We start from the raw sequence: 24,790 nt of genomic DNA, 5'->3' as shown, positions 1-24,790 counted from the left end.
GGGTGGTTTAGAATCCTCAGGTTTAATTTTGAAAGGGAAGGTTTTAATGAGATCAGTGGATGAGGTTTCAGTAATAGGAAAGAAAGGAAGTTTAGAGAGAGGGTAAAGGGTTAAGAGAAGGCAAACAGGAAGATAGAGGAGGTAGAATAGTAAGGTTAGGAAAGACCTTGGTTAGCAGCAAGAACAGGCCTCTGGTGTTTTCTTCTTACACATTGTTAGTTATTTATTTGCTTTTAATTTGTTTAATTTAGCAACAGTATTTTGTAAGGAAGCAATTTTAGAATCCTGAACACATTTGGAAGCTTCCAGATACCAATTAAAATAACCATCCCACTTGGATTGTTTAGTATTGTAAGCATGGTCTTCTAAATCAGTTCAGAGAATAATAAGTTTGGGGAGATCAAAGTTTCCACATAATGGTCACTGGAGTTCTAGGTTATCCTTAGTAAAACTGATTTAGTCAAACGTGTGTGAGGAAGGGCTGTAATTTTTTAACATAAAACCAGCGAGGGTTCCCCAAGGGGGGGCCACCCTTAGAAAACTCAGATGACTGGGATCCCATTATCAGAAATAAGAGTACATACCAGAAGGACAATCCGCCCTTCTCCAGATCCCAAATAAAGTGAGAGAGCTCCACCAAAGGAGGCAGCTCAAGACCTGAGAGGAAACTTACCACACTGAAAGTTACCTTGACTTGTACAAGCTATGAGTGCAAAGGGCTCAAGTGCAGGAAACTCACTTATTTCTGGAGGTTGGTGTTCCTGGTGATCACCTTCTTCAGATCTCACTTTGATACCATGTAATGTCTACCTAAGAGAAGAGAGATAAACTAAGGCAAAGTCGAGTTGCCAGAAATGGAGTTTATTCAGGAATAGTAGAGGAACTACAACTTGGGACATTCAAACGTCAGCGAGCTGTAGGAGTCCGCTGAAGGTTTTACTTGGGTTGCTTTTATGGGCAAGGAGTGTAAGAGGGGAAAGACCAGCAAGGGGCCAAGCAGCAAGTTCACTGGCTTGAAGATGGAAGACATTCTTGGTGGATGCTCATTGGTCAGAGGATAAATTTCAACCCTCTATAAATCAGATTATTTGTGAGAAGTCAGTCTCAGTCTTTTGAGTTCCATTTTCTGCGGGTGTATGTGTGAGGTTCTCCACTTCATATCCTTCAGTTCCATTTTACATTAAAAATTTTCCAGTTTTATCTACATCAAGCGCAAGGGACACGTGTGGATGCCCAAAGGTGGATGTACAGCAGACATTTGGCTACAACAGGCTATAGCTTGGCGGAAATGTATGGAATTGGGTCATCAGATTACAGGTAGTAGGCAGTAGTTAAAAACTAGGAAAGTGGATAAACCTTCTGAAGGGAAATTATGCAGAATGCTATAAAACAGCAGGTCAAAAGTGGAACTCTAGAATACCATTGTTTAAAGAACGGGCCGACGAAGAATAAACTACAAGGGAGACAAAGAACAAAAGCACCAGAGGAAAATCAGAAAAGTGGCCAACCAACAGCTAATAGTAACTGATCATTAATATCTAGATCCAGCATCGGCCTCTTCATATGCATTGCTTCATTTAACCCTACCCAAAACCCTAAAAGATAGGTCTGTTTATTACTGCTTTTTAGACTAGGAGACTGAGGCTTAGAGAAATAGGCCTTGCATGGTAGTTTAAAAGAACGGGTATATGCTCGGGTTCAAATACTGGTGTCACAAGACATGTCTTTCAGCTTCCTATTCTTCAAACAGGGGTAACAGTTGCAACCTCAGAGGGTTGTTAAAAAGAATAACTTAATTACTACATCCTAAATGCTCAGAATGATGCCTGATACAGAAGAAGACCAGTAAGTGACCTAGAAGAAAAAAAATTTTTTTTCATTTATTTTTGAGACAGAGAGAGATGGAGCATGAACGGGGGAGGGGCAGAGAGAGGGAGTCACAGAATTGGAAGCAGGCTCCAGGCTCTGAGCCATCAGCCCAGAGCCCGACACGGGGCTCGAACTCACGGACTGCGAGATCGTGACCTGAGCTGAAGTCGGACGCTCAACCGACTGAGCTACCCAGGCGCCCCTAGAAGAAAATTTCAAAGAAATACAATAGTGTTAAATAACAAACCTGCAGAGTACACTATCAGATATAAATTCTACTATGTATAAGTAAACAAATACACACACACCCCTGCTGTTAATCATGACAACTGAGATTGAAGTGAAAATGCATACACATACGGGCGTGCGTGCGCATGTGCACACACGGGGCAGGAGAGTGAGAAAGACTAGATACTTCTAAGGTGAATTCACAAAATGAAATGTTCCCCAAAAAAGTCTCCAAACAGAAAGATACTTTAACATATTAATAGTTCTTTAAGTTTCCACTGTTAACCAGTGTTATTCCGACACTGGATATCTTACAATCATGTCAATGTATCTCACACAATCAGACAATATCTTATAAATATTTATAGATTGACACTTTCCTTTACATTTTAAGGTAGATTCACTATTTAATACTCCAAATTGGGTGAATGTCCAAAAGGGATCTGCTGAAATGAAATCAAAATAATGGCAAAACCCTGAACATAACTATTTATAGTCTTGTACTTGTGTAAAGTTACAGTAGAACAGATGAGATCTCCTAACTACATTGTGCCATATCGTGGGAAGATCAGAATGTAGTTAAATTCTAAACTCATTTCCTCTCTTCTGAACATATTGAAAGATCCTGATATCAGAGATAACCAACAAAAGGCATAATTCTTGAACCATCCTGCAAAAGCCGGATATTAAGAGAAAAAAAATTTCACACTTAACAGATCTGACGTGAAGGATAAAAAGGACTGAAAATAACGTACTGTCGAATGTAAGTTTAGGAAACACAGGAATATGTTTAGCTTAGACTTAAGCCATCAAACTCTTTTAATACTTGCCTTCCTTGCCCTTGGAATTAACTACTACTGCCCTCTAGCAAGAGGTCCAAAAATTAGAGAACGGAAAAAAATATTTATCATTCAGGACTTAGCTACAGTCTAAAGAGAAAGATGCTATAACTTATTAGTAATTATTCAAATTTCTGTTGTTAATCATGACAAGTGAGATTGAATTTTCCTTACTTGTTCTTTCCTCTCTTCCCCATGCAACATAAATTATCACCTCTATGTGAACTCCTGGATTTTATCTTCAACCCTGATCTCTCTCCAAAATTCCAACCCCATAGCTCTAATGTTTGCCCAGACCTCTACCCCTGAACATGCTGCCAAAACTCCAAATTAAATATACCCAAAATAGGGGCGCCTGGGTGGCGCAGTCGGTTAAGCGTCCGACTTCAGCCAGGTCACGATCTCGCGGTCCGGGAGTTCTAGCCCCGCGTCAGGCTCTGGGCTGATGGCTCAGAGCCTGGAGCCTGTTTTCGATTCTGTGTCTCCCTCTCTCTCTGCCCCTCCCCCGTTCATGCTCTGTCTCTCTCTGTCCCAAAAATAAATAAACGTTGAAAAAAAAAAATTAAAATAAATAAATAAATAAATAAACCCAAAATATAACTCAAACACCTGTATTCTTCATCTCTGTTAACGATATGGTATTCTCAGCCACCTAGGCCCAACATCACAGAATCATCTTTGATTAAAGAAAGTCACAGGACAAGACTCAAGGAACTAAAAAAACCTCCCTTGAAAATCGCCCTTCACATCTATCTCATCACTGTTCACCCTGCCATTATCCTCCATTTTTTATCCAGTTTTCATTACCCCTCATCTGCAACTGAAATATGTTTTCTCTACACCCCTGACACACACACAGGACAGGAAATACTCAATTTAACCTCTAATTCCTGGAAAAAGATGGCAAGAATAGGACAAATTTTACTTCCTATGAGAGTAAGATCATATAAAAGAACGTTGTTCTTAGAAATTATTTTCATGTTGTAAAAAACACTGACATTCAGCCTGACACAAAGTGGAAAATAAAAGTAAACATGCGATGCCACAAACATTTTTTAAGTACATAAAACTACTTAATTTTTATAAAGTGACATATACCTTCTTTTGTTTTTGCATGGGCTGCAGTCGTTTGAACTTGTGAATCCCATACTGTATTTTACAGCAGCCCCAGACATATCAGTATTTTAACGGGTAAAATATCTTCCCTACAATAATAAAACTGCAAAAAAGGCTGCCATTCTCTCCAAGAATCCTATATTGTTTTCTTGAGTTATCTAGGTCATACCCATGCTTCAAGATCGAGCTCAGATTCTACCAGTACCACATTTTTCTTAACCTAAAGTAGGTTTATACTTACTCTGAATGCCAAAATATTGTCTGTTATTTACATAGCAGTAATCGCATACCAAATATATAGAAGTGTTATTTATCCCTAGCTGTTTTACATATTTATATTCGTTTCTGTCTACTATAGAGTATATATCTCTTAAGGACATGAACCATTTTTTCCAATTCTCTAGTATCAATCCTCTACCAGCCTGAGGCTAACTCTATAGCCTACCTCACAAAACCCTACTTCCTGTGAGAGGTATATAAAAATACAAACACACACAAAACACACTCCACAGAGGACAAAGAGGCAAGGATAAGGAACTACACAGATATGTAAAACAACAACAAAGGTAGGACGCGCGCGCGCGCGCACACACACACACACACACACACACACACACACACAAGCCACAGAGGCAGCCATCCCTTTTCTGGAGAAAGCAAAGAAATAAAGAAAAAGAAATAAATCAAACAGTATCAACACTGACATCCATGATACCCATAACCACGGCTTTGAGATCAATTCATCTCAACCTGTAAAGTTACAGAAAACACCATGAAGGGAGAACTGAGGAAGCTAAGAAAAGGCTTGGGATTTGGGAACATCACTTTACCATCACACATAGTACCCTAGAAGCAGAAAGCATTCAATAAACACCTGCTGGTGTGAATGTAATTTAATAGATATTCTTACATACCCAAATTCTGGAATTAAACTATGTTCAAAATGCTATTCTTGCACGAAATGAGTTATAGGATCAAATTACCTCAAATTTCCAGAATAATGCAGTAAATACTATGTGCTTTGCTTATATACATACGTTTTTGATGCCAAAAAGAGATACATCCACATTTTAATCATTTAAGATTTCCAAAATAACCCAATGATTCATAAATTGTATTCTTCCTATTTTTAGAATGGCTCAAGGGATTTGTGTGATTCTCAAACTCCTTTCTTAATTCCTAAGAAAAAGTTCAATTTGATTTTACAATTTCAGGGGGAAAAAAGAGGGGAGAATTTAGAGGGAATAAAGTAGCTCTGTAAAAATAATTCAGTGCTACGTTAAATACAAATAAATGATAGGCTAATGGAATCACAAGTTTAAAAAACCTAACCATTACGAAAAATTTAGCTTCAATATCTCCTTTCTTCCTTTCCTGAAAATAGATGCCTGTCATGCATGGTAACAACTTAAAAGCCCAAGTAACACAGGGCTGAAGGATTCACGAAGAAAGGGAAAGACTCTGATTGAATAAGAACCAAGATGAAAATATCCTGACAAGTGGCCAAGAATTGGAAACACAGTGGGAAATAAAGGAACATGTCTTTGTGGTGGACTTGGTTGATATGAGTGAGCTGAAAAGGGGTTATGGGAAAAGACCTGCACTAGAAGTGAGGGAGCATGTTTTTGTTTGTTTTGTTTTGTGGGGTGTTTTTTTTTTTTTTGCACATGACCTTTAGTAAATCACTGAATCTACTCTGAATCTTGGTTTTGTCACACTTCCACTTATTCTTCTTAGTGGCTCTTTTGTATCCATCAATGATATTAATAGCAACTAAGATATATTGAACTCTTGTTGTATCCAAGGTACTATTCTGAATGCTTTCTATGCATTATATCTCATTTAATCCTGGGGACAGCCCTATACAGTAAGTACCTTATTTACCCATAATTAGAAAAGTGGGGCTTAGAAAAGGCAGGTGATTTGCCAAAGATCACATGGTTCACAAATGCATAGCAGGGACTGGAACTGAAATCTGATTTTAGAGCCCACACTCTTAAATGCTTTCTTACGCTGACCCCCAAATGATATAAAACACATGTTCTACAAAGCATTTTTAAATGGCCATTCAAATGTAAGGTTGTTATTATAATTCTCATCTGCACTAAATGAATCAATATCATTTATATAACCAAGCAACATACAGTTAAAATGTTTAAAGCATACACATGTGGAAAGTCTTAATACCAGCAAAAATTTAAGATAAAAAGCAGTATCAAATGATGTGAAGTTCAGCATAACTTTTAGTTGTCTGGACATGCAAATTTCCAAGTACTTACAAGCTTAAAAAAAGACTTAAAATCTATATATGCTATAAGATATAGTAAATTTAACACATAAGCCTTGACCTAGAGCTTTTTCTCTCCTAGCTATTATTTCACATTCCTACTTGATGAATGATATGGAATAAAATCAGAGAAAGATATTTAATAGGGTTTGTCAGGCACTGTTTTAAGCACTGCACAAATATTTACTCATGTAATTCTCAGAACAGCCTATGAAGTACTTGCAATTATCCCATTTCATGGACAGATAACTGAAACACAGAAGGGTTACATGTAAACAGCCCGAGATTATAGAGCTACTAATTGCAGTCAGTGCTCAATTCAGGCAGTTTGGTTTAAAAATCTGTGCTCTTAACCGCTAGCTCTGCTATAATTCAAGGAATGGTGAAATTTTTTTTTTAAAAGACAATAAAAAGTAATCATAACAATGATCACGAAGAATGCCCACAAAGAGAATAGAGTCATCACCTATCTCAGCATCCACACTAACACTAAGGAAAATGTAAAAGAAATATTAACTGACATGATAAATGAAGTAATATAAATTATCAGTTTTAGTTATAATGGCACACTAAGCTTACTAGTCTTTGAAAGAAGAGGTTTCTTTTAATTTTCATGTGAGACTGGGATACCTGTGGCTCAGCTGGTTAGGTATCTGACTTTGGCTCAGGTCATGATCTCATGGTTCATGAGTTTGAGGCCTGCACTGGGCTCTCTGCTGTTAGCAGAGCCCACTTTGGATCCTGTCTTCCTCTCTCTCTGTCCCTCCCCTGCTCGCATGCGTGCACTCTCTCCCTCTCTCTCTCTCAAAAATAAAAAAATAAATATTAAAAAAATTTCCTATGAAATGATATTGTTAGCAAATGATATTTGGAGACTAATATTCGTTAACATTAACTTAAGAGACTTGCTCAACAGGATTTTTATCATTTCTTGGTCCATTCAACATATGAAGAGGCAAAAAAAACTGTGGTAGAGCTCTAAAAAAAAAAAAAATCACATGAGCTAGTGGAGCTCACAACAGAATTAATGATAAATTTGAACCCTTTAAAAGTACAACAGAGGGCATCTAGGTGGCTCAGTCAGCTAAGTCCAACTCTTGATCTCAGGCCTTGATTTCAGGGTCGTGAGGCCAAGTCCTATGTTGGGCTCCATGTTGGGAATAGAGCCTACTTAAAAAAAGTACAGTAAATACTTAATATGATCTTAATAAAAGAATCACATTTTGCGAAGGACTATAGTATTTGTCATTTCATCAGATTCTCACAATTGTGAGAGTTTAAGTAAGACAAGCAGTAGTATTATACTTACAAATAAGTAAATTAAAGTTCAGCAAAGTTAAACATTTTGTATGCTCTAGATAGAAAGAGCTTTTTCTTTCTTTTTTTTTTAATTTTTAATGTTTATTTATTTTTGAGAGAGGGAGACAGAGCGTGAGTGGGAAAGGGGCAGAAAGAGAAAGGGAAACAAAGAATCTGAAACAGGCTCCAGGCTCCAAGCTGTCAGCACAGAACCCAACGCAGGGCTCGAACCCACAAACTGTGAGATCACAACCTGAGCTGAAGTTGGACGCTTAACTGACTGAGCCACCCAAGTGCCCCAGAGCTTTTTTTTTTTTTTTCAGTTTATTTATTTATTTTGAGAGAGAGAGAGAGAGAGAGAGAGAGAGAGAGAGATGGGGAGGGGCAGAAAGAGAGGGGGAGAGAGGATCTGAAGTGAGCTCTGTGCTGACAGCAGACAGCCCAATGCAGGGCTCGAAATCACGAACCGTGAGATCATGACCTGAGCCGAAGTCAGACACTTAATCGACTGAGCCCCTCAGGCACCCCAATAGAAAGATCTCTGACTCCATGTGCTTCTTCTATCACATCATGCTGCCAACAGCTTTATGCTTATGCTTTTCAAGTTGTTTCATGATAATTAATGCTTAGGCAAGAAAATTTGGAAAATAATAAAGAGCACATAATGAAGGTTATGATCCTTAAAATGTAAGAGTTTTGCTAAAGATCTTGTTTTATGATGTACAGTATATCTAGCTGAAATGATGAACCAGTTAACTCAGCCAAAATGGACTTGAAATCCAAGAAAAAAAACCTGCATTTAAAGTTAGATAAATCCACACACGTATTGTGATGAGCACCGGGTATAGAATTGTTGAATCAGCACACTGTACACTGAAACTAATATAACACTGTTAACTATACTGGAATTAAAATAAAAAACTTAATAAAAAAACACTAAGTGAATCCAATTTTAAATGCTTAAATGGGAAATAATGTGACCCTGAAATAGTACTATTTTTCAAGAGTAAAAAACAAAAATCACTTCTAACCACCATTTACCTCAATCATTTAAGTTTCTTCTAAACCAAATAAGGCAACTTATAAAATCAAATGATTCTGTTTGATGATTGGGAAACCCAAGGAAGTTTTTATTTTTTGAGAAATGCTAGCTTCCCAGAGATGATCAGTTTCAAAGATAGTTCACCTAGATTTGATTATTACCAAACCAAGGCACAGAAAGGGCGGGGGAACCAAATAGGAACATTCAACAAGTGAAATTACTTAAAATGGATTGCTGGGATAATTCTCTTTTAATTCTTTTTATTTTTGAGAGAGAGAGATAGTACAAATGGGGGAGGGGCAGAGACAGAGGGACAGAGGATCCAAAGTGGGCTCTGTGCTAACAGCAGAGAACCCAATGTAGGGTTCGAACTCATGAACCATGAGATCATGACGAAGTTGGATGCTTAACCGACTGAGTCACTCAGTGCCCTACTGGGAGAATTTTTTAAAACATCAGTTACATAATTAGTCATCAGGAAAATGCCCAATAAACTGTACTTTGTACAAAAAATAAAAATTTCATAGCCTACGTGCCTGGGGCATCCGACTTCAGCTCAGGTCATGATCTCATAGTTTGTGAGTTCTGGTCTTAAGTCGGGCTCTGTGCTGACAACTCAGAGCCTGGGCCAATTTCACATTCTGTGTCTCCCTCTCTCTGACCCTCCCTGCCCACACTCTGTCTCTCTCTGTCTTCTTCAAAAATAGACATTAAAAATTTTTTTTTCTAGCCTATAAACTGTATACTATACCCTCACATCCCTAAGTCAGATGACACACATTGGACTCGCAAAGAAGATGACCTAAAACTAGTTTTGCAACCACTAGCTTGACGTCCATTTTCAGGGAATAAAATCACCAAAGTGAAAACGCTTAAAAAAGAATTTCTTTAGAAGTTATTTGTGAAAAAATATTGTGGAATTCTCTCCTTGTTCCCATTTTACCCAAGCATGAGTAGCTCAAACTCAGACCTTGATCTGGTCCCCTGTAGACTATGGATATAGAATCCACACTTGGCAAAGTCTAAGACTGTGGCTGGCTACCTCCTCAGAGAACAAAAGAAAATGGCTGCATTACATGGTTATTGGTCCGTACATCTAGACTTTGTCAGGGCAAAGGATACGAAGCTTTTTCCTGCGGACCTATGATAGCATTGGTATGGGGCCAGCTTAAAAAGTACTTTGTCCAATAAGGTTGTCTAGAGACATGTGGCTGCCATGGAGAGCTCACAGGGTGAAGAAACTAAATGCTGCGGGCTGAGAACAAATCTTAAGCAGCTGACTAAGTATCATAGCAGAGACTAATTCATCAGCAGATCACTAGTGAGGCACACAACTAGACATTAGGTGTCACTTTGTATCAGAGTTCTAGCCCAAGCAACATGAGAAAAAGTAATGTAGGTCACTTCCAGGCCTTGCCCATATAGATGTACCACATGTGCTTCTCCTTCCAACTCCATACACAAGGCACAGAGATCTTTACTGAATAGTTCTTACGTAATGAATGCCTACTCAGAGCTGAGCTCTTTTTCATCTTCATTCATGCTGAATGGTAACGAACCTGACTCATGAGATCCTGTCTCCTAATTATGATTCCTAAGCAGACATAAGAGCAACAGTTGGGCTATCTTCTTCTGAAGATATGACCAAAGCCTAAAGTCATCAGAGCTGCTGTCTTGCTGGGGGAATTGGAGAGTATCAATGATGAGGGACTGTCACTCCAGTTCTCCATGAAGCCGAGTGCACATTCTAGCCATAGGAACAATGGGACCTAGAGTAGTTATCGGGTTGCTTAAATGGCTTCCTTATAATGAATCCCCATCATCTGAGGTCATGCTTCTTAAACCGGAGGACACATCAATGACTAGAGTAAACTGGCTATTATAAGCCACACGTCTAAATCCCTTAGAATAGCAAAGTTATGATGTGGCAACTAATTCAGAAGAATATCAAACATGGCATATTATGAAGTGGAATACAAAAATCACATGAGTTTTTAAAATAGAAGAGTCGGGGCACCTGGGTGGTTCAGTCGGTTGATCGTCCGACTTCGGCTCAGGTCACGATCTTGTGGTCCGTGAGTTCGAGCCCCGTGTCAGGCTCTGTGCCAACTGCTCAGAGCCTGGAGCCTGTTTCAGATTCTGTGTCTCCCTCTCTCTCTGACCCTCCCCCGTTCATGCTCTGTCTGTCTGTCTCAAAAATAAATAAACGTTAAAAAAAATTAAAAATAAAATAAAATAGAAGAGTAAAATTCAAAGAAATTTCATTCTTTGAAGGTGTTAATGCAGGCTTTGTGTTCAGCTATCACTGGAATATTCATTTACCACTATTTTCCTGAGGAAAAGTTGGAGAAGTACCAACCTATGTGAAATGAACTTAGTTCATTTCACAGCAATCTGGAAGTCTTTTTTTCCCCTCTTATAGCACATCCTGTTAGACTTTAAGCCACACTAGAATAGGATGTTTTACCCTTCTTTATATCCTTTGTGGTAAACCTAAAAGATGGCCCTCAAAGATACCCAAAACCTGATTCCTATAAATGGTTCCATACATAAGGAGTTATGTAACTAAGATCTTGGGATGGAGAGATTATTTTGGATTATCTAGGTGAACCTAAATGTAAGCACAAGTGCCCTCATAAGAGGAAGGCAGAGGAAGATTTGACCACAGAAGACAGCGTGATGATGGAAGCAGAGATTGGAGTTCTGTGCTTGGAAGATGAAGGCACCATAAGCCCAAGTAATATAAGCAGCCACAAGAAGCTGAAAAGGGCAAGGAAACGAATCTTCTGCTCAGATCTTCCAGGAGGAACTGGCACTGAGAAAAGTGGTTATGTGAGCTGAGCTATTTTCACTTTATGCTATCTATGCCCATCCAAGGTGGAATACAAACCAGATGAGTAACACACTTGCATTTATAGGAAACACTGTCCTGAACCCTGAATAAATAGGTAAGAGGGGCCATACAGGCTTAAGATGAATTTTGGAGTTTCCAGACTGGTGACCATGAGAAGACTGGAGACAGTAATATACCTAGAAAGGGCATGGAAGCTTCGCACCCTTTCTGCACACCTTGCTCTATGCATCTCTTCCATCTGGCTGTTAGGTCATATGCTTTATCATATCCTCAATAAGCTGATAAATGGGGGTGCCTCGGTGGCTCAGTCGGTTAAGCGTCCGACTCGATTTTGGCTCAGGCCATGATCTCACGGTTGGAGAGCTCGAGCCCTAAGTCTGGGTCTGCGCTGCCAGCACGGAACCTGCTTGGGATTCTCTCTCCCTCTGCCCCTCCCCTGCACCTTCTCTTTCAAAACAAACGTCAAATGAATAAGCTGATAAATGTTTGTGAAGTCGATCAAGAGAGACACTGGTGGAAGCTCTTCAAGCAGGGGTTATTAAAGCCTACAGTGCTGGAAGCCATGCAACCAAAGCCTCTGCCAGGGTCATCCTTTGTTGATGATGAAGAATATCATGGACACCTCGCATTGCAAGTGTTACTCATCAAGCCAGACAACAGATGATGGAAAATCTGGTTGAAAGCATCCTGGTCTCTCTCAATGGTCTTCCCATTCCTAATCAAGTGCTACCTAAATGATTTATGAAGGCTGAGGGTTCAGTGGGATTGAAAACAGCAGACTAAATGGGGGGGGGGGGGGATCTTAAAAAAAAAAAAAAAGTTCACGCTTACGTTATAGCAGGCTGCATATTACCACTGCTTTATACATACAGAATATATAAAAATATCTATCAAAAAAATCTATGCTATTTAATGCTAGTCTGGCCTCCACAGGAAAGAATCTGAAAAGCAGAAAGACACAGAAACTTAACATCAGTAATTTATATATTATATCCAGTCTCTAATTTGGTCCTTACAACTCTAGGTAGTAGTCATGTCTGGTATTGATTTCAATTCTGCAGTTGAGGAAGATGCGGCTGAAAAGGTGGAAGCGGCTCCTAGTCCAAGGTCTTCTACCAGATGATCTTTTACATCGATAATATCAATATACCTATGGGTCTGTTGCATTGGCTTCTGAAATAACTTCAAGCTCGGAAAGAAAACAGAAGCAACATTTTACAACAGCATATTTTAATTTTATGTCCTCGCAAACCGAATGCCACACTCAAGTTTGTCAAGGGACGGGCTGAAGAAAACATGTGGACGAGTTACTAAGCAGTCTGTTCCTTTGCGTGAAAATGAGAACAGTAATACTACTACCCCTTAGATTGCTGTGTGGATTATATGAAATATACGCACAGTGCTTAACATAGCTGGTCTCACAGTCTGTGTTATATGTTACAGGACGGCTCTTCCCAAATTAAAATTTGCTTTCCGACCTCGAAAATTAACAAACTCGAGAGATAACAAAAGAGTGAGGCACAGGAGAAAAATAAAAACAGGCCCTGGGTACCCTTTCTTGAACACTTGGTGAACGGCGCTTCGCTTTTACCGAAAGATAACCTCCAGGAGACGCTGGGGCCAGCGATCCCAAAACCTAACCCGCGTTAAGGACGCGGAGCAGGGACAGCACGGGTGTGGTCCAGGGGCTCCCACCCCGCACCAGAAGCTTCAACACGTGTCTCTCTCCTCCCAGGCCCTCCCCACTTCCCTCAGAACTCCTCGTGCTACAGAATCAGCGACTGCGGCTTTCTAGACTCAACCTACACTGTCGCCGTCCGTCAGAGACCTGCCCGTCAACGAGCCCGACCGGTCCCGGTGAAATATACCTCAACTGCAAGCCCTCAACCGGCGCGGGAGGAAACGCGAGGTCTGTCAAGGCGCACAGCGTTACGACCGGAACTCCACCCCCTACGTCTCCGATAGGGTAAACGCGCAAAGGAAAATGCAAAGCATTGGTCAGCAGCAGAGAGGCGGGCCATAGCTCCGGGGAAACGTAAGAGGAGGGGGGAGGGACAACGAAGTGCCAGGAGCCAGCCTCTCTCCGGATTGGGCGAAAACAGGACGACTGCGCCTGAGTAAACTCAGTTTACGTATAGCCCCGCACAGTACGGCCCCTTTTACGTTACGTTAACGGAAGTTTCAACGATTCATTGGTTGTGATGGTTTACGCCTCCTGGCTGCGTGGCCAATAAAGGGCAAGAATAAAGCGGTTTCCGCCTCTTTTTCGGGCGACTGAGCCATTCAGATGACTTTGGGCAACGTGACTTCCTTCCTTCTTTTGGATGCTGTAACTTTCACTGAGCCAAATTCAGGTAGAGAAATTGTTACAATGACTACGAAGATTTTACTGTGAGTAAGAAATACTTAATAGTTAGGGTCCTGAAATACCCACGTACTCTCATAACTTCTAAGTATGACTTCAGTGTTTGAACGCAAAGAAACTACTCTTTTGCACCTTTTGCGTCGGCTGTGTCATTGGCCGAAAGAGCTATCAATTTGAAAGTAGCTCTGCCTCCGCCCCAAGGAACTCTAGGATTTGTAGTCCCGGACGCTCAAGTTCTGTCGCTTTAAATGTGGTTGTTGCTGCTAGGTTCTTCCTTATGATTAACACCCGCTGACGTTTACTGTGGTTTTGATGTGTTCCGTTGTGCTTTTTATCTTTTCACTGATCAGCACCGTTAAAGCTGAAAGACAGAGAAACTGAAAAGACTTGATGTGTGTTGTAAAGATAAATGGTAGTGTGTGAAACATTTTACAGCTTGTGCTTGGGCGCTGTGCTAGATGTTCGTAAATACCGTATTAAGTGAATAGTAAGATTGTTGGTTTGTAAAAATTTTGCCATTGCCACAAAACGGTCTTTGATTTTCATATTAGTCTACATTCGCGAATATTTGAAAAGTACCCTAAATTTGGCAGTTATATATACTGTTTCGGTGTGGGTAGCAGCTGCTCACATAAATCAAGTGTTGATAGGACAAGAAGAACTGGCTGCCGTCATGACAGGAAAATAGTGCTGTAGTTTAAAATGTTAAGCATGACCAATCTCAGAAGGTTACACGCATTGTGCATTATTGAAGATTGCGTTATGAAGTCCATTTTCAATCTTTATGGAAACATTATGTTGGTTTAAGGCAGGGTTTCGCTACATTTATTGAATCATGAACTTTCACTTCCCTGGGCCCATTTGGTAATATTACATCACTTTTGTGTTTGGCAAAAGTAAAATTCAACGTATAAATACCAAAAACTTCTCCTGAGTGGCCTTTTCCCTTTCGACATTTTTTACCCTAATTAATAGGTAATGTGAAGTGTTTAATTTGTGTAAGAAAAAAACACGATTTTATGATGTATAATAGTTCCACATTCTGGATTTAAAGTTAAGTACATTTTAAAGCCAAGCAAAAACTGCTTTTATGACTGATGTTTGGAATTATTACATTTTTGTTTTAAAAAAATCAAATTATTTTTATCATTTTTTTGTGTGTCTTGTTTCTAAATGACCAAGAGTATCAGATTGTTTGTAAATACACCATGGAAGATAATATTTCTTTTTATTCACAGTAAATGAAGAGCCAAACTGAGTGTAATCAACATTTCTCCTTTTAATACTCTATATCATGTACTAAGTGAAATCTGTGAATATAAAAGTTACCCTGAGGCAAAAATTCAGAATTATAAGTTTTAATGCTTTCCATTATCTAGCATTTTAGTGTTATTTTTCCTTTTGCCTCCTAATTTATTACTTTTAAGTTTATTATGTATTTTAGGAGAGAGAGAGAGAGAGAGCATGTGTGAGTGAGGGAGAGGCAGACAGAGAAAGAATCCCAGGCAGGCTCCACACTAAGCATGGAATTCGACACAAGGCTCAGTCTCACGACTGTGGGATCATGACCTGAGCCAATATCAGCAGTCGGACGCCAAACCGACTGAGCGACCCAGGTGCACCTGCCTCCTAATTCAAATTAGTGGTTCACATTTGGGATATAAATGAAATTCAGATGACCAAGAATAAAAAACATTAAGAACTGCAGGTGTCAAGACTACTACTGTGGTGAGGAGCAGTGTTTAACTGAGTGATGAGTCAACTGAGTGACTGAATCGTGAGCACATTTGGCTAATCTGTATTAACTGTCCTAAGTGCTCGCTCTTTGGGAAGCTCCCAGAGTGTCCCACTTAAAGAGCTTAAATCGTTATTTGTTGAGAATGTAAGAATAGAAATTGAAACAGGTGCCATTACTGCCTTTTAAGATGTGAACCTTGGAATCCTTTTTATATAGTGTCTATATGGGAAGTAGGTTAAACAATGGCCTCAAAGGGAGATAAATGCAAGAGGAGTCTTGAGGTGCAGGAAGAGAATACTACTACCTGTTTGTATTTACTTTTTAATCTCAACTTTTTTCTTTCCATTTTTGTCTCTTAAAAAAATTGTGCACGTGATATAACAGTATAGACTTCTTGAAATCTAGCTTATCCAGTTTGGAATGAATGGTAAAAAAAATTTTTTACGGGGAATTATGTGATCAAAATAGTCTGGAAGTGTTAAAGAAAAAATTATTCACGATACTATTAAAGACAGGAAGACATACTTTATTCGCGGGGGGCTATTGTGGTGGGGTTTTGTAATATGGGAGAGAATTGAGCTCAACTCTGAATGCATAAGTAGGAATTTATAGCCAGTGAGCAGGGTGTGGAGGTCAGTGAATGGAAAATTATGAAGAAGAAACATTGGGGTGTGGAGGATTATTGCTAGATTGAATCAGCAGTGTTCTTGCTGAAAACAGGCTAGGGTAATCAGACCTCACCTGGGGGATAGTGAAGGCAAGGAACCCAGTCAGATATGGTTAAACTGACTTAGCATTCTTACTAGAATTGGACATTATAAGGAAGGACATGGGAGCCCAAGGTCAGGCCTACTCAAAAAAAGAACACATATATGTGTATAACCCCACAGACACTCTCCTATATACACACAAAAATATTTGGATTTGCTATTAAAATACAAAGTCCAGGGGCACCTGGGTGGCTCCGTCGGTTAAGCATCCACGACTCTTCATCTCAGCTCAGGTCATGATCTCACAGTTCGTGAGTTCAAGCCCCACATCAGGCTCTGCACTGATGGCATGGAGCCTGCTTGGGATTCTCTCTCCCCCTCTGTCGCTGTTCCTCCCTCCCCTGCTTGGGCTCTCTCTCTCTCTCTCTCTCTCAAATAAGTTAAAAAATTTTTTAAATACAAAGTCCAAATTATGCATAATACTTAGAAATACTTATGTTCAGGGGCGCCTGGGTGGCGCAGTCGGTTAAGCGTCCGACTTCAGCCAGGTCACGATCTCGCGGTCCGTGAGTTCGAGCCCCGCGTCAGGCTCTGGGCTGATGGCTCAGAGCCTGGAGCCTGTTTCCGATTCTGTGTCTCCCTCTCTCTCTGCCCCTCGCCCGTTCATGCTCTGTCTCTCTCTGTCCCAAAAATAAGTAAACGTTGAAAAAAAAAAATTAAAAAAAAAAAAAAAAGAAATACTTATGTTCAATCACTATACCAAGGCTCAACCAAAGACATAGAACCATTAGGAAATATATATTAAATTTTTTGCAAGGAATTGACTTGCACAATGTTGGGGACTGGCTAGGGGGCAAGTGTGAAATCTGTAGAGCTGGCTGTCAAGAAAGGCAAACTGAAATTCTCAGGCATGAGCTGAAGTTGTAGTCCACAGGCAGAACTTCTGGAAAACCACCTGGGTCAGGCCCATCCAGATTACCCAGGATAATCTTTATTTAAAGTCTACTGATTATGAATGTTAATTACATCTACAAAATGCCTTCGCAGCAACACATAGATGAAGAACTTCAAATCACTCCTTTGAGAGTGGGGGTTTCAGGCTTGGAAGTCATTCCAGAGAACCGTGTTTGATATTGTGTCTTGTATTTGTGGGAGTGGATTAATTTAAGCATACAGAAGGTACAAATCAAACCCGCTTTTCAACTCTGGTAAAATATGTCTAAAAAGAACAGCTCTCCTTCAAGCTTCGTTCCAGCCTGCTTCTCTAACTCCCTGCCTCAGCTGGCTGGCTAGTCCTTGAGACCTTGGTCTAACAGCCTGTATCTGAAGCTTCTGGTTTCATTCCTCAGCACCATATTCCTTTGTCCAACTTTTGAATCCCAGAGCTCCTGGGAGGTTTCCCAATAATATATATGTGCCTAGGCATGCATGCCTCTAACATGTAAGGAGTACTTCCTGGCAAGCTACCAGCTGTGGAGCTTTTGAAAATGGCAACAAGACTGCCATTGAAGCCAGAGGGTGGGGTGGTGATGAGGACATCCTGGGATAGGTGCCCGCTGATTTATACCAGTCACCATGACAAATTTTTTTCAATGGTGCTATTTTAGCTTAGTTTTTAGATGGGCTTTACTGTTTCTCCTTTTACTTTAGACTGATGAAAGTTGGGGACGAGGCAGGAAAAGTATTAAAACAGATAATTATGTTAATTATCTGTTAATCAGAAACAGCACCTACTGCCAAAAAACCTCTTGACAGAGTTGCTTAAAAGTGAATTGGCTGGTTTAAGCTGTATGTTCTCTTCCTGCCACTTTGACGTTAAAAAGAATGAACAAATAGTGAAATAGCACACTAAATCGAGTTGGGAAGAGAGAGAGGCCAGAGTATTTGATAAACTAGTCTTTGGGTTTTTTATTTAATTAATAATTATGATTATAGTTTATTTTACACAGACAAGTATGATTAGGATTGAAACCAACAGCTTGGGATCTAATAATTGCTAAGAAACAAGTTCACTTTTTTCTTGAATGAGATACCAAAGTACCTATTTGCTTGTGCGTATGAAGTGATTCAGAGCATATGGCCGCAAGATTAGCTCTAAATGGACATAGCTGAAGGCTAAGGTGAATGTCATTACACATTTACATCCTCATTTTTCCTCCTCCTTGCCCCCAATTTATACTAATTTTACTTTTCAGGTTACTTACTTTTAAAAACTGTTCAGTTTGGGAAAGTTCCGTCATACACAAGGGTAGAAAAAATGATACACAAACCCTTACGTATATGACCCCATTCATCCAAGTTTAACTGATGGCTAGACTTACTTCGATTGCACCCACATTCCTGTTAGATCTCCTATCCCAGACATCATTTGGCTTATAAGTATCTCTTTTTATCACTAAATAATAACAGATTTTTTTTCTCCAAACATAACCTCAATAGGCAGATATTTTAATAAGGACTGTTACTCAAAACGAGGTGTGTGATTTTGAGCAAGTTCTTTAATCTCTCTAAACCTCAAATTACTCATCAGTTGACAATGTCTCCCTTTCAGGGGTTTTCTGAAGATTAACGTAACATCACTGAAACACCTAACACAGTGCCCGCCACATTGCAGACATTCAAGTTCTGGCCTTTGGTGGCTTATACTACTTGCTCTGAGAAGCTATAGGAAAAAATGACCAAAAAAAGGATGTTTGCTGAGCTCTTTAACTGTTGAAATGATCCTTGGGAAAAAATCTTTTTAATGTTTATTTTTGAGACAGAGAGTGCGAGCAGGGGACGGTCAGAGAGAGAGGGAGACAGAGGGTCCGAAGTGGGCTCTGTGCTGACAGCAGGTAGTAGGGCTTGAACTCATGAGTGGTGAGATCATGACATGAGCCAAAGTTGGGTGCTTAACCAACTGAGCCATCCAAGCACCTCAAGAATCAAAGACATTTACATGAGGTAGATCAAAGTTATGAGCAAAGTAAAGCCCAGTAATAAAAAGACAATTGATGTGAACTTAGGTGAAATACAGACTATATGACTATCTTAGAATTTCTTATGTGATCTCCAACTAATGTATGTGACGATATAATATAAAAACAATTTCCTTGGGGCGCCTGGGTGGCCCAGTCGGTTGAGCGTCTGACTTCAGCTCAGGTCATGATCTCACAGCTTGTGAGTTGGAGCCCCGCATTGGGCTCTGTTCTGACAGCTCAGAGCCTGGAGCCTGCTTCGGATTCTGTGTCTCCCTCTCTCTCTGCCCCTCCCCTGCTCACATTCTGTCTGTCTGTCTCTCTCTCTCTCTCTCAAAAATAAATAAACATTAAAAAAAATTAAAAACAATTTTCTGAGCTATAAAGAAATATGAAAGCCTTCTCTTTTCTTTTGTAGGATTTCTGGAACTTTCAGCCCCCCCATACTCAAATAGCAGTGTTCTTACTCATTGTCTTCATCTTTTTGGATTCACATATTGGAATTACCTATTTACTTTCTCTTCTATTCTAGAAAAGTATTCAGTAGGAGGCTGGATTTAATTTTCTAAGCATTCTATTAAATAAATTTCCTTGCCAGATAATAGAATATCCTAAGTTGTGCTGAACATTATAAAGATAAATCTGATCGTGATTACCAGCATCTTAATGTCTGAGCAACAATAATAGTGTCACATTGCAAAGAAGTCATGTTTTCTTTCATTTTAAAAAATACAGGGTAATGATGAAGGAGATAAAATACAGTCACAGCAAGAGCTGGCAGCTTGAATAAGTTTGTAATTAGATGATTACAAATGATTACAGATGATTGCCCTCAGGCTGATGAAGTGAAATTTTAGAAGAGAAAAGGAACATTAAGTAGATTAAGTCTCAGTCATGAATATATTAATGTAATTAGCATTTCCCACCCTTAAATTCAAATATTGAAAATCAATACTTGGTAGTTGCTGGTTTGTACGACAAAGTGACTACTTTGTTTTTTTAAGTGGCTACTTTCAATAATCATTTCCCACTGAAACTTGTAGCATGTGATAATTTTTCGTATCATTTTTTTTTCTTAATTTTTTTTTTTCCAACGTTTATTTATTTTTGGGACAGAGAGAGACAGAGCATGAACGGGGGAGGGGCAGAGAGAGAGGGAGACACAGAATCGGAAACAGGCTCCAGGCTCTGAGCCATCAGCCCAGAGCCCGACGCGGGGCTCGAACTCACAGACCGCGAGATCGTGACCTGGCTGAAGTCGTACGCTTAACCGACTGCGCCACCCAGGCGCCCCCGTATCATTTTTTACATTACACCAAACTACTCTTTAAAACTTACAGTACTACTCAGAGCAGCATGACCAGTGAAAAGAAAACTGTTTCTTTCAAAAAGCAAAATCATAATTACAAGCAAAATAAGTCAGAGAAAGCAAATGCCATATGATTTCACTCATATGTGGAATTTAGGAAACAAAACAAACGAGCAAAGGGGGAACAAAGAGAGGTAACCCAAGAAATAGGCTCTTAACCATAGAGAACAAACTGAAGGTTACGAGAGGGAAGGTGGCTGGGAGGACGGGTTACGTAGGGAATGGGGATTAAGGAGTGTGTTTGTTGTGATGAGCACCAGGTATTGTATGGAAGGTATTGAATCACTGTATTGTGTACCTGAAACTAATATGACACTGTATGTGAACTAACTGGAATTGAAATAAAAACTTTAATAAAAGAAAAAGACCAAAAAAAAAAGGGAAAAGAAAAATCATAAATACCAAGTATAAGTGAGATGAATTAGAACCTTCGCCCCCCCACCCCTGGGAAAAAACTCTGGGCAGGAGAAAACAAATCTCCCTTTTCCCTTACAGTGCCTTGCCTGCCTGTTTGATCAGAGCTAAGAAAAGGAAAAGCAAGGATTTCCAAGTTTTACTGTGTCTTTGAGTAGACAGATGGCAGATGACTCCAACGTGGAATGGTCACCATGTGGTCATTTCTTATGCACAAGACAGCCTCTGGGCAAGATAAGGAAACTGGAGGATAAAAAAATGAGGAATGGAAACCATTCTGCAAAAATATTATAAAGAACTAAATCTGTTATGGCTAGGAACTTACATAAAAATGTGTTTTATTTAGAAAATGTTTCTCCTTGATATGAAATGATTCATTCATTGAACAAATATCATTGCTCACCTAATATATGCCTGGCATATCTTAGGTCCTGAACATATAATATTAAAAAAAAGTCCCTGCCTTCATACAGCTTACTTTCTAGTTGGCAGACAAATAACTATATATTAAAAAGTATATAGTGTAATTTCAGCTAATTGTAAGTACTATGCATGGTGGAATATTCAAATATCTAACACTGGTATGGCCAGCTTGTGATATTTGGTATGGTTTCACATCCCCTTGTGTTCCCTTGTATTTTCTCTTCCTTCCCCACCTTACTTCCCTTTCCTGCACACTCTAACTTCCTTGATATTGAACTTCCCAATAGAGTGTTCCACTCCCGGTTGGAACATGGGCCAGCCTTAACCCTTGTTGTGGCTGGTGTTATGCCTTGAGTTGCTGGATCATGGGAAGATCTGGGAGATGCTAGGATAGCAAAAACAGTGGATGCATCAGGTTCTGGGGCAGCAGCTATTTCCTTGCCAGTACAGAAGTAGAGCATTTCAATATTATAGCAATTGATAGAGCCATGCTAAAGTATATCTGCTGAAAATCAGCCCTGGTGCTTTGGAGACAAATAGGGCAGGCTAAGAGGATGGAGAGTGATCAAATAATGCTGTATTAACTCTGTATTCTTTCTGAGAAGGCATGTCCTTGGGAAGTGTCTCTATGCGCGCACACACACACGTGGATATTTCTACAACAGTTGTCTATTGGATGACCAGAGAGCATGGAAGATATCTCTTTACCCCACCCTGATGGAGAGGCTTCAGTGGGGACATGAACTAGGAATGCCAAAGCCAACCTTACACTCTTCTTTTTTTTTTCCTTTTTTTATTAAAAAAAATTTTTTTTTAATGTTTTTATTTATTTTTGAGACATAGAGAGACAGAACATGAGCAGGGGAGGGGCAGAGAGAGAGGTAGACGCAGAATCTGAAGCAGGCTCCAGGCTCTGAGCTGTCAGCACAGAGCCCGGTTCGGGGCTTGAACTCGCGGATTGTGAGATCATGATCTGAGCCGAAGTTGGATGTTCAACTGACTGAGCCACCCAGGCGCCCCCAGCAACCTTACACTCCTCTGATGAAGCCTCCTTTGTACTGTTCTGGCCCGAATAATTCATATTTTAGGATATTTGTTACAATGAGTTATTGTTTCCTACAGATGGAACTGGTAGGATAGAGAGAGAGATCCTAGTGCAAGACAAAAACCTTTGGGTGAGTGTTCTCTGTGTGTGTTTTAAGGGGAGCAGAGGTTGCTAGGAGATTCTAGGAAGTTCAGGAGTGCCCTTCTTTCTGAGGTTGATCTCTGCCCATGTATTTAATCACATGTCTGCCAAGGCCTTGAATCAATTGTATCCTCACTTTATTTTCCACCTTTTCTCCAGTTCTACCTTTTCCTTCTTCCTACCAATATGTAAGTCTCCTCTGTTCTATAGAATACTTTTACTGTGACTCTGACAACCCATGGATTTACTCCTCTTTCTTTTTTTTTAATTATTTTTTTTAACCTTTATTTATTTTTGAGAAGAGAGAGACAGAGCATGAGCGGGGGAGGAGAGAGAAAGAGGGAGACACAGAATCTGAAACAGGCTCCAGGCTCTGAACTGTCAGCACAGAGCCCGACACAGGGCTCGAACTCCCAGACCGTGAGATCATGACCTGAGCCGAAGTTGGATGCTCAACCGACTGAGCCACCCAGGTGCCCCTGATTTACTCCACTTTCTATAATACTTTCTATACTGCCTCTATTTCATCTCACCTTCATCCTTCAATCTGCTGTAACATAGTTTTACTCTCTAGGCTCCCATGAAAACCTTTCTCTCATAGGTCACAAGTCAACTCTTACTTGCCAAATCCAAGGACTTTCTGTCTTTTTGTCTGAGAGGACATCCCTACCATTTGAGAACATTGACCCCTCCCACCATCTTGTGAAACACCACTCTCCTTTGCTCATCTTTCATCCTAGTCCTTTTTCAGTTCCTTTGCCGCCTCCTGAAGTAAATGTCACCAAAGGTCCACATAAGATTTTCTCCACCTTCTGTGTTCCCTTTCTCAATGGCTGCACTGTCTCAGTCACCCACACTGAAAGCCTTAACGTAATTTTTGACCCTCAACCCTCTTCGTTCAGTCACACATTGATAGTATCTGGGGGAAGAAACCACATTTTCACATACCCTTGTTTTCCCCACTGCTAATGTCCTAACTCAGTTCTTCATGGTTTGTTCTAACTTTGCAATAGCCTCAAACCAACTTTGCGTCCTCTTTCTTTCTCTGTCAGCCTCTTTTCTATAAAGCCACCAGTGTTTTATTTAGCTTTTAAAACAAGCAAATCCTTAACTCTCCTTAAACCTTCAGTGGACTTTGGTTTTAAAAGGTGGAGTAACACAAGTTTCACTCTGTTTCCTCACATTTTCTAAAGTGTTGTAAAGGAATGAAAAAAGTTATTAACTCAGAAGGACCAAGCAAACAAGTGAGAAGAAAAGAGATTCTAGGGGCGCCTGGGTGGCTCAGTCGGTTAAGCGTCACAACTTCAGCCCAGGTCATGATCTCGGTGTTCGTGGCTTCTGGCCCCATGTTGGGCTCTATGCTAACAGCTCAGAGCCTGGAGCCTGCTTCCAATTCTGTGTCTCCCTCTCTCCCTGCCCCTCCCCTGCTTGTGTTCTTTCTCTCTCTGTCTCTCTCACTCTCTCCCCCCCCCAAAAATAAATAAATAAACATTAAAAAAAAAAAGAAAAGAAATTCTAATGGATTTATAGAGGATGGAAAATGAATGGAAGAGTGGTACTTGATTTAGCATGGTGGTGGAGCTAACAATTTAAGGAACAAAAATCAGAATGGGGCACCTGGGTTGCTCAATCGGTTAAGCATCCAACGTCAGCTCAGGTCATGATCTTGGAGTTTGTGAGTTAGAGCCCCACGTTGGGCTCACTGCTGTCAGCACAGAGCCCACTTCAGATCCTTGGTCCCCCTCTCTCTCTTTCCCTCCCCTGCTCATGCTCTCTTTTTCAAAAACAAATAAAAACATTTAAAAAAAGAGAGAAATGTTCATGAAGAGCAAGACAGTTAACTCTGAAGAATCCCTCAGAGGCTCAGTACTTACAGGTACCAAGTCCACAAGATGGCATTAGACCGAGCATCAAAAGTCTGGCATTGAAATCCTAGTTCCCCTCTCCCATCCTACAGATCCTCATGAGTAAAAATGAACAGACAGCCCAAAATTACAGACATTGTAGGAAAACCTCCAACAAAAACCAAAGCGGATGTGGAGAAAATAGGGTCACTGTAGGGAACACTATAAAATAATTACTATTATAAAGAGT

At 40.0% G+C, this 24,790-nt stretch overlaps 2 protein-coding genes across 9 annotated transcripts in view; one reads left to right on the top strand and one right to left on the bottom strand.

Annotated features, from left to right (window-relative positions):
* The window catches only part of WDR89 (WD repeat domain 89), a 38,117-nt gene extending 24,607 nt beyond the window's left edge, over positions 1 to 13,510 (bottom strand). Inside the window, exons 1-3 of one of the 6 annotated variants that reach the window (XM_086709579.1) lie at positions 13,403 to 13,510; positions 12,551 to 12,723; positions 740 to 810 (exon numbers count right to left, since the gene is read on the bottom strand). The gene's annotated coding sequence lies outside the window, so the exon portion shown is untranslated. Of the gene's footprint in view, positions 1 to 673; positions 811 to 12,550; positions 12,755 to 13,402 lie in introns of those variants that run through there. The other 5 variants (XM_086709577.1, XM_086709580.1, XM_086709581.1 and 2 more) reach the window with 5 other exon arrangements.
* Positions 13,511 to 13,630: 120 nt separating this feature from the next.
* Positions 13,631 to 24,790, top strand: part of LOC147579914 (uncharacterized) — a 149,294-nt gene continuing 138,134 nt past the window's right edge. For 2 of the 3 annotated variants that reach the window (XR_015252313.1, XR_015252315.1), the window contains exon 1: positions 13,631 to 13,888. The gene's annotated coding sequence lies outside the window, so the exon portion shown is untranslated. Of the gene's footprint in view, positions 13,926 to 24,790 lie in introns of all 3 variants that reach the window. The other variant, XR_015252312.1, reaches the window with a different exon arrangement.

Source organism: Puma concolor, chromosome B3 (genome assembly GCF_028749965.1).
Source record: "Puma concolor isolate L17-30 chromosome B3, mPumCon1.1.hap2, whole genome shotgun sequence".
Taxonomy (NCBI): Eukaryota; Metazoa; Chordata; class Mammalia; order Carnivora; family Felidae; genus Puma; species Puma concolor.
Note: the sequence above shows the minus strand (reverse complement) of the source record. Positions and strands in the feature narration are given on the sequence as shown.